Below are 14,238 nucleotides of genomic sequence, written 5' to 3'. Positions count from 1 at the left end.
ATTTTCAAGAAAAATAATTATTTTTTTCTTATTTCCATGATCGCAAAACTCATCTTTCAATTATTTCATAATTTTTTTAATCGTAAAGAGTTCATGAAAAAGCTTATTATTTATACTTAGATTAAAATATTTAAACTCATAACATATGAAACAAAATATATATATATATATATATATATATATATATATATATATATATATATATATATATATATATATATATATATATATATATAGTCTTGATACTGTGCGCGTCTTCTTATGTTTATTTTTTATTTTTTTAAATCCAAGATTTTCCCTAGCCTTCGCCTCGGTGGATGGAGCTGCCACTGTGTCCGCCTCCGCCTCCGCCTGAACAGAGTTCAGGACAGGAACATCGTCGTCTTCAGCGACTACGTAGACGCGGAGGGTGAGCTCGCCGCGGACGTTGGAGAAGAAGCTGCGCTTATTGAGAGGACAAAGCTGGAGTGCAGCGTCGAGGCAGCATGGCGCGACGGAAGAACACGACAGGCGAACGCGGCCGAGGAAGCTGTTGCGATGTTGGGCGGTTGAGTTAAAGTTGGAGTTGTCGTGGTAGACAGAGACCTCGATCGTGCTCTGTGGGAGGTCGAGGGGGTCAGCGACAGGGAAGAGCAGTGTCTCGTCCCAGCAGGGGCTCAGGGAGTAGAGCTTGGTGGCGGTGCGGCGGCGCTTGCCTCGAACACCGAGACGAAGGGATTCGCCGATCCATTCCGGGTTTTCGGCTTCAAATCGTCTGCGAAATTTTATCGATGAGAAAATCTTGGATTTAAAAAAAAAAAATAAGAAGAAGACGGCGCACAGTATCAAGACTATATATATATATATATATATATATATATATATATACAATGTTGTTATGCTACGGACCTTATTTTACGGATTGCTACGGACTAAGCTCCACGTCATTTTTTTTAATACCGCTTTTTAATGAAACTTTTTCTCTTTCCTTCGTTCTTGCAACCGAAGCTCACCGCGGCTCCACCCTCGCGCCCCGCCGTCGACCGGTAGCCCCGCAGCTGGCCTCGCGCCCCGTCGCCGACCGACAGCAGCCTCGCGTTCGGTCGTGACGCATCCGGAATCCGGCGCGATCGCAGTCGGATTCCGGTCGCGATTGCGGCCGCACCGGATTCCGGCTGTGATCTCGTCGGAATCTGGCACGATCGCGTCCAGTCGCGATAGCGTCCGGAGTCCGGCCGCGATCCCCGACGGGTTCACCCCTTGGCCTATAGTGTGGGTGGGTCCAGGCGGCCGGAGGCCGCTAGTGGTGGGCAGATGGCAGGTGGGCAGGGCGGGTGGCGGGCGTGCGAGGAGGCGCGGTGAGCACATTCGTTTCGGCAAGAACGAAGAGAAAAAACAGAGAAGAAGTTGTATTTAAAAAATAAACAAAATATTAAAAAAAAATCAAATTCTGTGGTTGCGGACGAATCCGCATGCCAAGGTCCGCATTTTAACAAAACTCTATATATATATATATATATATGATGGGATCCTCTAGACCGCAACCCCTGGTCCGCTCTTGGAACAGGGGTTGTTGATAGGTAGGATTTTATGGACTCTACTTGTATAACAAGTAGGGTCCATGAATTTCCACCAATAAGTGAAGTGCTTCATCCTCTAGACCGTATTTTGCGGTCCAGAAAATCTAACCTCATGCTGCAGGCCTTACCTTGCGGACCGCTATCCACCCAACATTATATTTAATACTATAATTTAACTTCTAAATTTTACATGACATACTCACAAGCCTACAAAAATCAATAAAATAAAATAAATGCTGAAATCTCAGGGGCGGAAGGCGGTCCGCAAGGTAAGGCCTGCAGCGTATCTAAGTTAATTCAAGTATCCGAACTTGTATATGACCTCCTTTTTTATTTACAATAACTTCAAAACACAATTTATGCATACTCAAAAATCGATCTCCAAAATATTTTTTTTTTAAAAGTAGATTTCCAGAGAGAGAGAGAGGGGCCCAGTGGTCCTTGAATTCAATTGATGGAAAAAAGTGTTGTGACTCATATGAATTAGAGGAACGAATAACTTTAATCACGACAAGTTGATTGCAAAATGGAAATTTAAACAACTTGACAATACAACCCAAAAAAAAAGTTGATTTTACTTAGTTCACCACTTCCCAAGATGACTACATCCAATACCTAATCCTAACGACTATCACCAATATTCTTCTCCTACTCCGGTACCTTCCGAAAGTAGAGAAGCTTCTTATAACTTGTTTCTACAACAAATACAATCATATATAAAGATATAAATGAAATCGAAACAAACACATATACACAAATGAGTTTTGCTTTGGATGTTTTTTGTTGCTTTAAATTACCTCTTGTTTGTTCAGAAATACAGCAACACTTCATCCTCAAACTCATTGGAAATGACTCCTTCAAATCTCCGCGAAATCCTCTTTTATTGGGTTGATGTCGGACTGATTTCCGCCCATCAGTAGACTAATCTTACGCATTAATCAATTGTAGATTCGAATGTTACTCTGATCAACACTAGTAGAGTGTCCATTACCATAAGTCGACTGATTTTGATCAGTTGAATTGAACAATCAATTTTTCAACTCTGTTTGCTATAATAATAACAACATTCGACTGATCGAACTCATCAATCGACTATTATTGTAGTAATTACCGTAGTAGATTATTGTTCACATGTTACTATAGCAACCTATTTACAATAGCAAACTCTATATTCAAGGTTTAATGTCTATTAGTCGACTGAAACATCCTATCAATCAATTGATATTCCAGTTTCAGTATTACCAAAGTTGAATTCTCGCCTTGCCTAATATTAGGTTGATCTCAACCTACTAAAATTTCCTTTACTCGGTATCCAATCAATCTTGACCTGCTAAGACTTCCCGTTACCTAACACCCGATCAACCTTAACTTATCAAGATTTCCTTGTTGCCTAACATCCGATTAACCTTAATCTATCAAGACTTCACGGCTCATGTCAACTCAATGTTGGATTTTCGACCGCCAAGTGTTATGTCAATTGTAACCCATTTTTATTTTTCTCTTCCTAATTAATATATTAATCAAATATCGAAACTCAAATTCGATTCCCATCGAGTTGGGTCAACTTGGTTAATCATGACTTGGTCACGCCAATAAAAAGAAAAGCACCAACCCATTTATTTTCCATGACTTAAAAACTCATCAACTTCATTATTCCCAGCATAACATGACCCTTTCTTTTTCTATAACCCTAACAATCCTCTCATATTCCATGACAAAGGTCTACAAATATAAGGCACAAAATATGGAGAAATAGGAAACCATGACAAAATTCTATCACCACCTACACTCCCAACACTTCAGCATTGCTTAATGAAAGAGTGCTTGTCTCGGACACTAATCTTATTGGTACACCAATGCAATTTGCCATCCTAACACCTTGTTTGGCTTGTGAACCAGACCGCAGAGAGCAATTTGATGTTATGACCAGAATACATGTTGACACAGCAGCACATCTTGTCTGTTAAAGTGTGTATATATTTACCATTTTAATTCTTTCACTTAATTCCTAAGAGATTCATCTGCTACATTTCCAATTCTTTGAAGGCATATCTAGACTTATTGTAGGGACCAAACCTTCTGATTCCAGACCAACAAAAAAGCTTCTCTAGCCTCACTTGTTTTTTCGTAAACTTATTCATTCCTACTTTATTTTCAGTCATCCAAAGTTTACATTGCATCCAAAATTTCAAAGTGGCCTTTCGTGTTTCTACTCACAAACTCACAAGTGATATACTGTTTCAAAAGATTACAGCCATTCAGTATCAAACCCACCAAATTCAAAAAGTATTCAATAATCATTTCATCCATGAAAGAGACTTGATTTGACAACCGTGCAACATTCCACTGGACATATGGATGAGTAACTATACTCAGATAAGGAAAACTCACTACAAGTTCAATTGTTCATAAAGGAAGAATGCTTCTCTTGTAGTAGAGTCGTATGAATACAAGAATAACAATTATCTAACCTAATAAGCGACAAATCTGTGAGCTTTTAGCTCGATTGCTATGCAAAATCAAGATCATGATCCTGCAAATTGTTCTTATCTTCATGCATAATTGACATGCAAAACAAGATCATGAACTTGCGAATTGTTCTCATGTTCATGCTTGTTGGCATAAATGTTAGCTTTAGAGTTTGACAAAGGAAAAGCCATAAAATGAAAAATGGTAACATGTGATAAAAGGCGAAATCACTCGCCCCCAGCGTTCTCGTCGCACCCGACTCCAGGCCATCACGAGGAAGGTAAATCACGGCAGCCGAGAGAGCAAGTGGTGGTGGGGTAAGTTGCACAGGGTCCGAAGATTTACGCCCCGAGAGGCCTCCGATTCGACCCCGCGACCTTATGTGGTAAGCATACCATCACTTACCATCTTGGATGATCCGTAGGTCGAAAAATGATAACATGAACGATAACTTGCAGGGGGAAAAAAATGATTTACCTCATTGAAGTTCAGAATCAGAAGCATTTGTGTGTTTCAAGCTTCCGTAGAGTTCACTCAGATCTGGATACCTGTCCTCGTAGACGACGATGTACTTTCTAAAAATTTCGTCTCAGAAACCATCATGTATGTTGTCACTTAGTAATCACTTTCCCAGTGTCCCCTAGACTTCAAGGCTTCCAAGATCATATGTCTCGGAATCAGCCTTCTCTCCAAGCTCATTATCAACAGTAGTGGACGTGTAGAGATGTAAGAAGAAGCATATCCAGCTTCATTTATCAAGAATTCCATATTTATCTGCAAAGTCTTCAAAGACCTTCCCTGAAGAATAGGACACTTTTGGAATGCGGCAACAAAATCGTCCTCCGACCACCTGAAGCTCCAGAATAACTTCATTTGCATCTTGAACTGATTTAGATTGACCACGAAGAGTGCACACACCCCGATGTCCGTGGCACTCCCAAAACCTCCTGGCGACTTCAAGAAATCAATTTTCTTTGTCAGGATCAGTGGGCGACTTCAAGAAGATCTAGCCTAACCTTGAGTTGCTTCGGGAACGTGGCTTTGGACCGTCCTAGCCACATTCCCGGAGCAACTCAACGTTGGGCTGGATCTTCTTCTCGATGCTGTACGCAAGAATCCCTTGGTGTCTCTTGAACAACTTCACCAGCGCATCCTTGGACCTGAGAATGCCTGGACAAAATTAGAACTAAGGCAGAGTGCGTTCGTGTTTGTTTTCGACGGTGGAGGGATTCGACCGGACGAGGTGGACGATGTCGGTTGGGGAGAGACCCAGATCTTCGAAATCTCGGAACTTTTGGGCATCGAAGCCGCAACTTTTAAGGAAAGCAAGGACGGAGTTGGGCTGCTGCCGGGATTGGATGCCGTTGAGAAGCTTCGAGGCCTCGGTGACCTTTACCTGGTCGAGGTCTCGGTGACCTTCTCCTGGGCCTCGAACATGTGCTTCCCAGTGGCGGATGAGGCGCCGACGGTGGCGGCGGTGGCGGAGGCCGAGTAAAGTAAGACGGCAAAGAGGAGGGCAGTGGAGGCGAGGAGAACCGAGTGGAAGACACGATTTTGAAGAAGAGGGAGAAGTAGCCTCTTCATCGATCTCTCCACCTTTGTAGATTCCGATTTGATCTTTTTCTTCTCCCAAAAGTCAAAACACTGGCGTCACATACTGCTTTTGGAATTATTTTTTTTTTCACTTATTCTCACTCCTCAGGTTTAATTCGTCGGATAAAGAAAGTGAAAAGTACATTTCACCTCTCAAAGTTTACATATTTTTTGAAAAACACCTATTGAATTTTGAGATGGTCTTCGCATTAGTAATCACTTTCTTTGAAAAAAAAAAAAAAGTAAAGATGCTATAAATATGATACATTCACTGTATTAAGGCTACAATTCATGAGGATAATCAACCTTATACTATTACAGGATTATATTATAAGACTGTTTATTTTATTTGGTATAATTTTAAATTTATAATATAATCTAATCTGAATTATAAATAATAATAAATTTTTATAATATGAATTACAAAGTTAATAACATGTAATATAGATTACATTTTAACTCTAAAATTTAATATACCAAATATAACCGTAATCTCATCTCATCAAACTAATTCCTCAACAAATTCGCTGATACCACGTCTCTCGCACCTCGTACACTCATCCTAACGCCTCCATCAGCATCGGCACCGACACCACCTCCATCCAACGCCTCCATCAACATCGGCGTCGACGCCATCATCAACGCCGACATCACCTCCCTCGTCTCTGCTTCCCATTAAAGCTTCACCAAGGCTTTGATCCATCGCCGTCTCCATCAACATTGGCGCCGAAACCACCTCCCTCACCTCTGCTTCCCATTAACACCTCGCCAAGGCTTTGATCCACCGTCTCCATCAGCATCGACGCTCAACATCACCATGTATTTATTTTTTTTCTTCTAAAGTAAACATGCTTTTATTTTCCCTCTAAAATATCCTATTTTATTCTTTAGTTTTCATTAAATTAGTAGTTGCATGATGACTTCTTGCGCGCCCATAACAATCTTGAAACTAGAGGCAAGTTAAAGTAGCAAGTGAAATGCGGTGTGACAATGGAAACTATCATTGCTACAACAACTACTGCAATTGCTTGTTATATAGGTATTAACATCCATGTGAGTAAACATTAGAACTAATGTAAAACCACTATATGGAAACAACAATCAGTGAGTATTATTACAGACATGAGGTTGACTAAATTGGTATAAACAACTTATGGTTTGAGGTCACCAATGTCAAACACAAAAAAGGAGGGAAAAAAGATGCAATGGTTATTATGTGTATACCACCATCAACATCTTAAATGCATGTATTTTATTAGTGTAGTTATAAGTATATGTTACTTTCAAAACTTGTTATATGTTTTTATCAAAATTAGCATCTTGTTGAGCTCAACCTTTTCATTTATTGGTCTTATTTATTTTGCAGCCATGACTCATCTTAGTTTAAAGACTAGGAATATAATGAGAAAAGGAAGTTGTTGTATTTATGCATTGGTTGGAGATCTTGAATATAGTGAATTAATTTTTTTTAAATATGTTGTATTTTAGTGGAATAACATAATAGATCGTATCTCTTGAAAAGGCGATATGTGAATGATGTTTCTACCGAGAGAGGGATGATATATAATTTAGTATATAAGAGAGACACTACTTGCATAGCACCACTAAGAATGAATAGGAGTAGTTTTGCAAAGTTGTGTTGTATGCTCGAAAGTGAAGAGGGCCTAAAAGGAACAAGATATATAGAGGTAGAAGAGCAAATAGTAATGTTATTACATTTGGTGGCTCATCATGTCCAGAATAGAATTATACAAATTTGATTTAAAAGGTCTGATGAAACAATTAGTAGGCATTTTTTCTGATTTTTGAATCTTGCTTTTCGTCTACAAAATGTGTTTTTCGAAATCCAAAGCCAATTGCAATAAATTCAATAGTTTGGAGATGAAAATAGTTTAAGATAATTGTTATGTTTATTTTTAAAGTTATAATTTATGATATTTTTCTCATTTTCTTCTAGTTGTTTCTTTTAGAATTGTTTGGAAGCTTTAGATGGGACACACATTAAAGTTAGAGTACCAGCAGAGGATAGATGTAGATATCAAACAAGAAATGGTTAAATTGCTGCTTGCTTGTTGCTTGTTCCCAAGATATGCAATTTACACATGTGTTGTCTGGATGGGAAGGTTCAGCAGTAGATAGTAGAGAACTACGAGATGTAATCACAAGGAAAAATGGATTAAAAGTTCCACATGATTTGCTAATTAATGTTTCAAAATATCCTACATACTTTACTATGTTTTGAGTTTGTGATCTATTTTAATATATTTATTCAATTTATAGGATATTATTACCTTGTCAATATCGGTTACACAAACTGTGAAGGCTTTTTAGCACCATGTAGGGGTCAAAGATATCATTTAAATGAGTGGAAAGAAGGCCGAGTATCTAGAAGTCCTCAAGAGTTTTTCAATATGAAGCATTCAACTATTAGAAATGTGATAGAGAAATACTTTGGGCTACTTAAAATACATTGGGCAATACATAGAAATCTAGCTTATTATCCAATCCAAACTTAAAATTAAATTATTATGGCATGTTGCCTTCTTCACAATTTTATAAGGAGAAAAATGACTGGGGATCTTGCAGAAAGAAGGTTAGAGAGAAGGTTGGATAGTCAACAAGATGGAGTTGATCACATTTGTGAACCATTGAAACTGTGAGTGAATTTAGCAATTAGCGAGATAATTTGGCCAACCACATATTTAATGAATCGAAAAGATTTAGATGAGATCCTTTTTGTAATTCTTATAAATTATTATATTTTTATAAATGGACAAATATCACTGTCCTTATTCTTCTTCTTTGTAATTTACATGTGACATGTCTTATGATTTTTAAATCTTGTGTTTTAGCTTATTTTGATTATGTTGAATTACAATGCTTCAAGGTGGCATTTTCTGACCAACCCATTAAGAAACACCATAGGAACGTATCATGCCATTTATGTTTAAGATCCTCAATAATTAAAATGATCCATGCAAGGTCATGTCCTTTTTTCAACAAATGTAAAGCTATGACGAATGACAAACTATACACTGTTTTTGTAATCTTTTCTCATATGTATGCATATAAAAGTAGTACCAATAGTTTGCTAGGAATTGGTAATCTTTTCCATTCATTAGTAGAAGGCCAAAGACTATTTCTCTTTTCCATTCATTAGTAGAAAGTATATCCTCTATAGTTTCTGTAATATTTTCTCAATAGAAGGCCCGATGTTATTTCTCTTTATTTAAGATGTTACATTTTTGTGCTATAGGTGAACATGGCGCCTAATCCTTCAAGAGAATATTACAACTCAAAAAGACCAGGAAAAAATAAACGGCAATGGTCTACTAAAGAAGATGATGCACTTATCAAAGCATTGGTACAATTAAACAATGTTAGAGAGCTTAGAAACAAGAGTGAGAAAGGTTTTAGGCCAGGATATGAACTAAAGCTACAACAAATGCTTGAGGTTAGCTTGCTTGGACATGGAATTAAGGAAACACCACACATTGAATTAAGGTTAAGAACTTTCTAGAAGCTTCACAATGTTGTGCATGACATCTTGTACGAAGTTGGTAGCAGCAATTTTGGTTGAGACTAAGAAAAAAACTTATTATGGCTGAGAATTCCGTGTGGGATAAATATATTAAGGTAATTTATTTTATTATTAAAATATTTTAATTTTATTTCCTTTTGTTTAGCTAGTAATGTAAATTTTAGTTTATAGATCTCATGAAGATGCAAAACAGTTTATATACAAGTCATTGTCTTTCTATGAGGAACTTTCTATCATCTTTAGTGGAGAGCGTGCATTTGGGAAAGATGCTCAAGTTGCTACTGATATTTTGGAAGAATTAGACAAAGTTGCAATTGAAAATGATGATGAAAATATAGGTGTTGATGGGGATTATGCTTCATATGCCCAAGATTTCATATTTGGATCAAATGAAGAGAATTCTAAGCTAAAAATGAGAAAGACCGAGAGTACTAAAGATTTGTCCCGAGTTATTAGAAGACGACAACTATTCTTGGGGAAGAACTTAACTATGCAAGTAACTGATAATTAAAGTATTGGAATATGATGAAGACATTGAAAAAAACATTAAAATCAATGAGGTATTAACAAAGTTACCTAGGCTTAGCATGTTGGAGCAACACAAAGCGATAAGAAAAATTGATTGTGAATGTGAGACTATAGATATTTTCTGTAGGACCGTTGGGCCGGCTAGAAGGGGGGGGGGGGGGGTTGAATAGCCCTGCAAAAATCAAAACGCAAACACCCTTCTCGAACTCTTAAACTAACACTTGTAAAATAAGAGAAATAAATAAAAGCAGAAAAGTAAAAGGCACACCGAGATTTACTTGGTTACAACCAGGAAGGTTGTTAATCCAAGAAAGCGTAGCACTAGTATCTCCTTCAGGCGGAGAAGCCTTTTACATCAATGAAGCGCACAATAGAAGCTTAAAACAGAAAAGCATACAAGTGTAGAAAGAATGCTTGAGTTCTCAGTTGGTTGACAGCTTCTGGACCAAGGCTATATTTATAGTCTTGGTCGGGGCGCCTGGAAGGGTTCCGAGCGCCCTGGGGGAGATAAAACTTTATCCCCCAACGTCCAGAACGCGAAAGACGCGTTCTGGTCAAACTTCACGTTCCGGGCGCCCCGGACTGTTTCGGGCACCCCGGGCTGCTCCGGGCGCCCCGGAGCAAAAAGTCAACTCTGGTTGACTTTTGCGTCCGAGACCTCTGCTCCGTTTTAGTCCCGCCTCGGTCTTGGTCTTCCGCTCCGGATCCGCTTACTTGGGTGATCTCTGCCATCCGGAAGAGGGCTCACCCGAACCCAACTTCCGGTCTTCTCAAGCGGGCTTCCCTCCGGCTTCTCGTCCCTCGGAATTGCCGCGTGTTTCCTTCTCGTCCGCCAGCGTACTCATCCGCAGTCTTCGTCCCTCGGTCGTCAACCTTCTCGCTAGCTGCGTCTCTTGCTCCCCGAGCAATCTTCCGCTCCGGCTTTCGTCCCTCGGAATCACCGCGCGCTTCCTTCTCGTCCGCCGGTGTACTCTTCCGCAGCACCTCGTCCCTCGGACTACCGTCCTTCTCGCTAGCTGCGTCTTCCGCTCGACTACCTGTGTTCCTAAGCTCCTGCACACTTAGACACAAGGTTAGAAACAACGCAGGACCTAACTTAACTTGTTGATCAAACCAAAACAACCTTGGGGTTCCAACAATCTCCCCCTTTTTGGTGTGATCAACCCAAGTTAAGCTAGGGTCAAAACTAGACATAAAATTAAAACAAGTTATTGCAATAATGTGCAACAAAATTAAATTTCAAAAATTTTCAATTTTCAATTTCTACCTCCCCCTAGACTTATACTAATTCTTCTCCCCCTTTGATCACAAAAAAATGGGATTTAAAAAGAACTAAGGGTTAAAGACTTAGAGTAAAAAAAATTTCTTAAAGACTTTCAATTTCAAAATGGACTTTTAACTTAAACAAAATTGTCTTATGAAAATTTTTCTAAATTAACAAAAAATGAGAATTTTTCTAAGTAACTTAAGCAGAAAATTTTTCTAAGTGAAAACTTTGAGAATTTTTCTAAGTGAAAATTTGACTTTGGCAAAAAATATTTTTCTAATTATAAAAATATTTTGAAAAAATGTTTTTTTTTAACTTTGAAAGCATTAATTAATTCTAATTTTAATGCTTTGACAGAAAGTTAATTAAACATTTATTTCAATATTTTGGCTTCCAGGTCGTGGCGAGGCACTAGGCCTTATTGGTTATTGGAGCAACAACCACTTCCTTAGACAAAACCTCATAGAGAAATTCATTGTTTAATTTTCTCACTGAAAAGCGCTAATTTTAATTTTAAAACTTAGACTAAGCAAGATTTAGGAACCCAATAATGGTTCCAGCCTACTGGATTGATTAAAAATTTCTTAGGGACATATTTTCTAGAGATATTCTTAATTTGTCCCGGGTGATATCTATAATACCAATTTAATTTTTTAAATTTTCTAGAATTAGATGAACATGCATGGTTTTTCAAATTATCTACTTGAATTTTCAAATCATTATTTTCAAGTTTCAATTTTTCATTTTCCAATTTTGATTTATCTAATTCTTCTAGAGGGCAGGATTTAGCTAAGATTATTTTTAAATTTTTTATTTCTTTTTCTAATTTACAGCAGTCTTTAGTTAATAACTTAACAAATTTATAAAGTTTATCGGGAGGAAGTGAACGTACCTGACTTACCTTGTCGAGTTCATTTTCCGTGTCTCCCCCTGAACTACTGCTTTCCTCTGACGAAGCTCCCCCTTCATCGATGCTCTCGATGCTCATTTCGAAAGAGCTTGACTCGCAGTCGTCGTCTTGATGACTTGCCATTAGAGCAAGTCCGGAGAATGCCTCGACTTCCGACTCCAACGACGTATCATCCCACGTCGCCTTTAGGGCTTTTCGCTTTTGGATAGGCTTCTTACCCTTTTCCTTGTTCTTGTTCTTCAGCTTGGGGCAATTGTCCTTGACGTGGCCTTCTTCGTCGCAGTGGTAGCAGCGGATCGTCCTTTTCTTCTTCCCCTGTGGATGGTTAGTAGATCTGGATTTACAAAGCTTCTTGAATCTTCTTACCATCATTACCATTTCCTCATCATCGAGAGAGGATTCCGACTCTTGTTCGTCTCTCGAAGCTTTGAGGGCGACGTTATTCTTGGGCTCCTTCATTCCTGCACATCTTGACTCATGCATTTCAAAAGTAGAAAAAAATTCTTCTAACGAGATCTTTTCTAAATCTTTAGAAATATAAAAGGCATCTACTAGTGATGCCCATTTTGAATTTCTAGGAAATGAATTTAGTGCGTACCTTAGCGAATCTCGGTTACTTACCGTTTCTCCGAGATTCGATAGTCCGGTGATGATCTCTTTGATTCTCGAGTGCAAGTGCGCGACTGTCTCATCTTCCCCAAGTTGCGTTGGTGAGCTGATTCGAAGCGGATCTCTTCGGCGAGCTTGGCTTCGGAAGTCCCTTCGTGCGGCTTGAGGAACTTTTCCCAAAGTTCCTTTGCAGTGGTATTGTCCGATTCTGTTGACTTCTTGAGGTGGAAGAACGCTTAGCAAATGGTATTCTGCCTTGTCGTTCGCCACGAATTCAACCTGCTCCTTTTTGTCCATTGCATTTTTCCTTACCCTCCGGAGCTACAAAACCGGATTCCATTGTTAAAAGTAATTCAAAGTCTGTGGTAAAAAATACCTGCATCAGATTCTTCCAGGTAGCGAAATCCCCTCCGTATTTCGGCGGGTGAATGCTTGGTCCGGCCATTATCTTTGCTTCGATTAGCGGATAGTCCTCCTGAAGCGTCTCGGCTCTGATACCACTTGTTGGACCGTTGTGGTCGGCTAGAAGGGGGGTCGGATAGCCTGTAAAACTCAAAAACAAACCAACCCTTCTCGAACTCTTAAACTGACACTTGCATAAAATAAGAGAAATAAATAAAAGCAGAAAAGTAAAAGGCACACCGAGATTTACTTGGTTATAACCGGGAAGGTTGTTAATCCAAGAAAGCGTAGCACTAGTATCTCCTTCAGGCTGAGAAGCCTTTTACAGCAATGAAGCGCACAACAGAAGCTTAAAACAGAAAAGCGTACAAGTGTAGAAAGAATGCTTGAGTTCTCAGTTGATTTCCGGACCAAGGCTATATTTATAGTCTTGGTGGGCGCCTGGAAGGGTTCCGGCGCCTGGGGATAAACTTTATCTCAACGCCCGTAACGCGAAGACGCGCTCTGGTCAACTCACGTTAAGGCGCCGGACTGTTCGGCGCCCTGCTCCGGGCGCCCGGCGCCGAGCAAAAAGTCAACTCTGGTTGACTTTTGCGTCCGGGACCTCTGCTCCGGTTTAGTCCCGCCTCGGTCCGGTCCTACGCTCCGGATTCGCTTACTTGGGTGATCTCGCCATCCGAAAAGGGCTCACCCAACCCAACTTCCGGTCTTCTCAAGCGGGCTTCCCTCCGGCTTCTTCTCGGAATCATGCGTGTTTCCTTCTCGTCCAGCAGCATACTCAGATCGTCGGTCGTCGACCTTCTCGCTAGCTGCGTCTCTTGCTCCCCGAGCAATCTTCCGCTCCGGCTTTCGTCCCTCGGAATCACCGCGCTTCCTTCTCGTCCGCCGGTGTACTCTTCCGCAGCACCTCGTCCCTCGGACTGCCGTCTTTCTCGCTAGCTGCGTCTTCCGCTCGACTACCTGTGTTCCTAAGCTCCTGCACACTTAGACACAAGGTTAGAAACAATGCAGGACCTAACTTAACTTGTTGATCACACCAAAACAACCTTGGGGTTCCAACAATCTCCCCCTTTTTGGTGTGATCAACCCAAGTTAAGCTAGGGTCAAAACTAGACATAAAATTAAAACAAGTTATTGCAATAATGTGCAACAAAATTAAATTTCAAAAATTTTCAATTTTCAATTTCTACCTCCCCCTAGACTTATACTAATTCTTCTCCCCCTTTGATAAAAAAAAAATGGGGTTTAAAAAGAACTAAGGGTTAAAGACTTAGAGTAAAAAATATTTCTTAAAGACTTTCAATTTCAAAATGGTCTTTTAACTTAAACAAAATTGTCTTATGAAAAGTTTTCTAAATTA

This window comes from Zingiber officinale, chromosome 6B, assembly GCF_018446385.1.
Source record: "Zingiber officinale cultivar Zhangliang chromosome 6B, Zo_v1.1, whole genome shotgun sequence".
Taxonomy (NCBI): domain Eukaryota; kingdom Viridiplantae; phylum Streptophyta; class Magnoliopsida; order Zingiberales; family Zingiberaceae; genus Zingiber; species Zingiber officinale.
Note: the sequence above shows the minus strand (reverse complement) of the source record.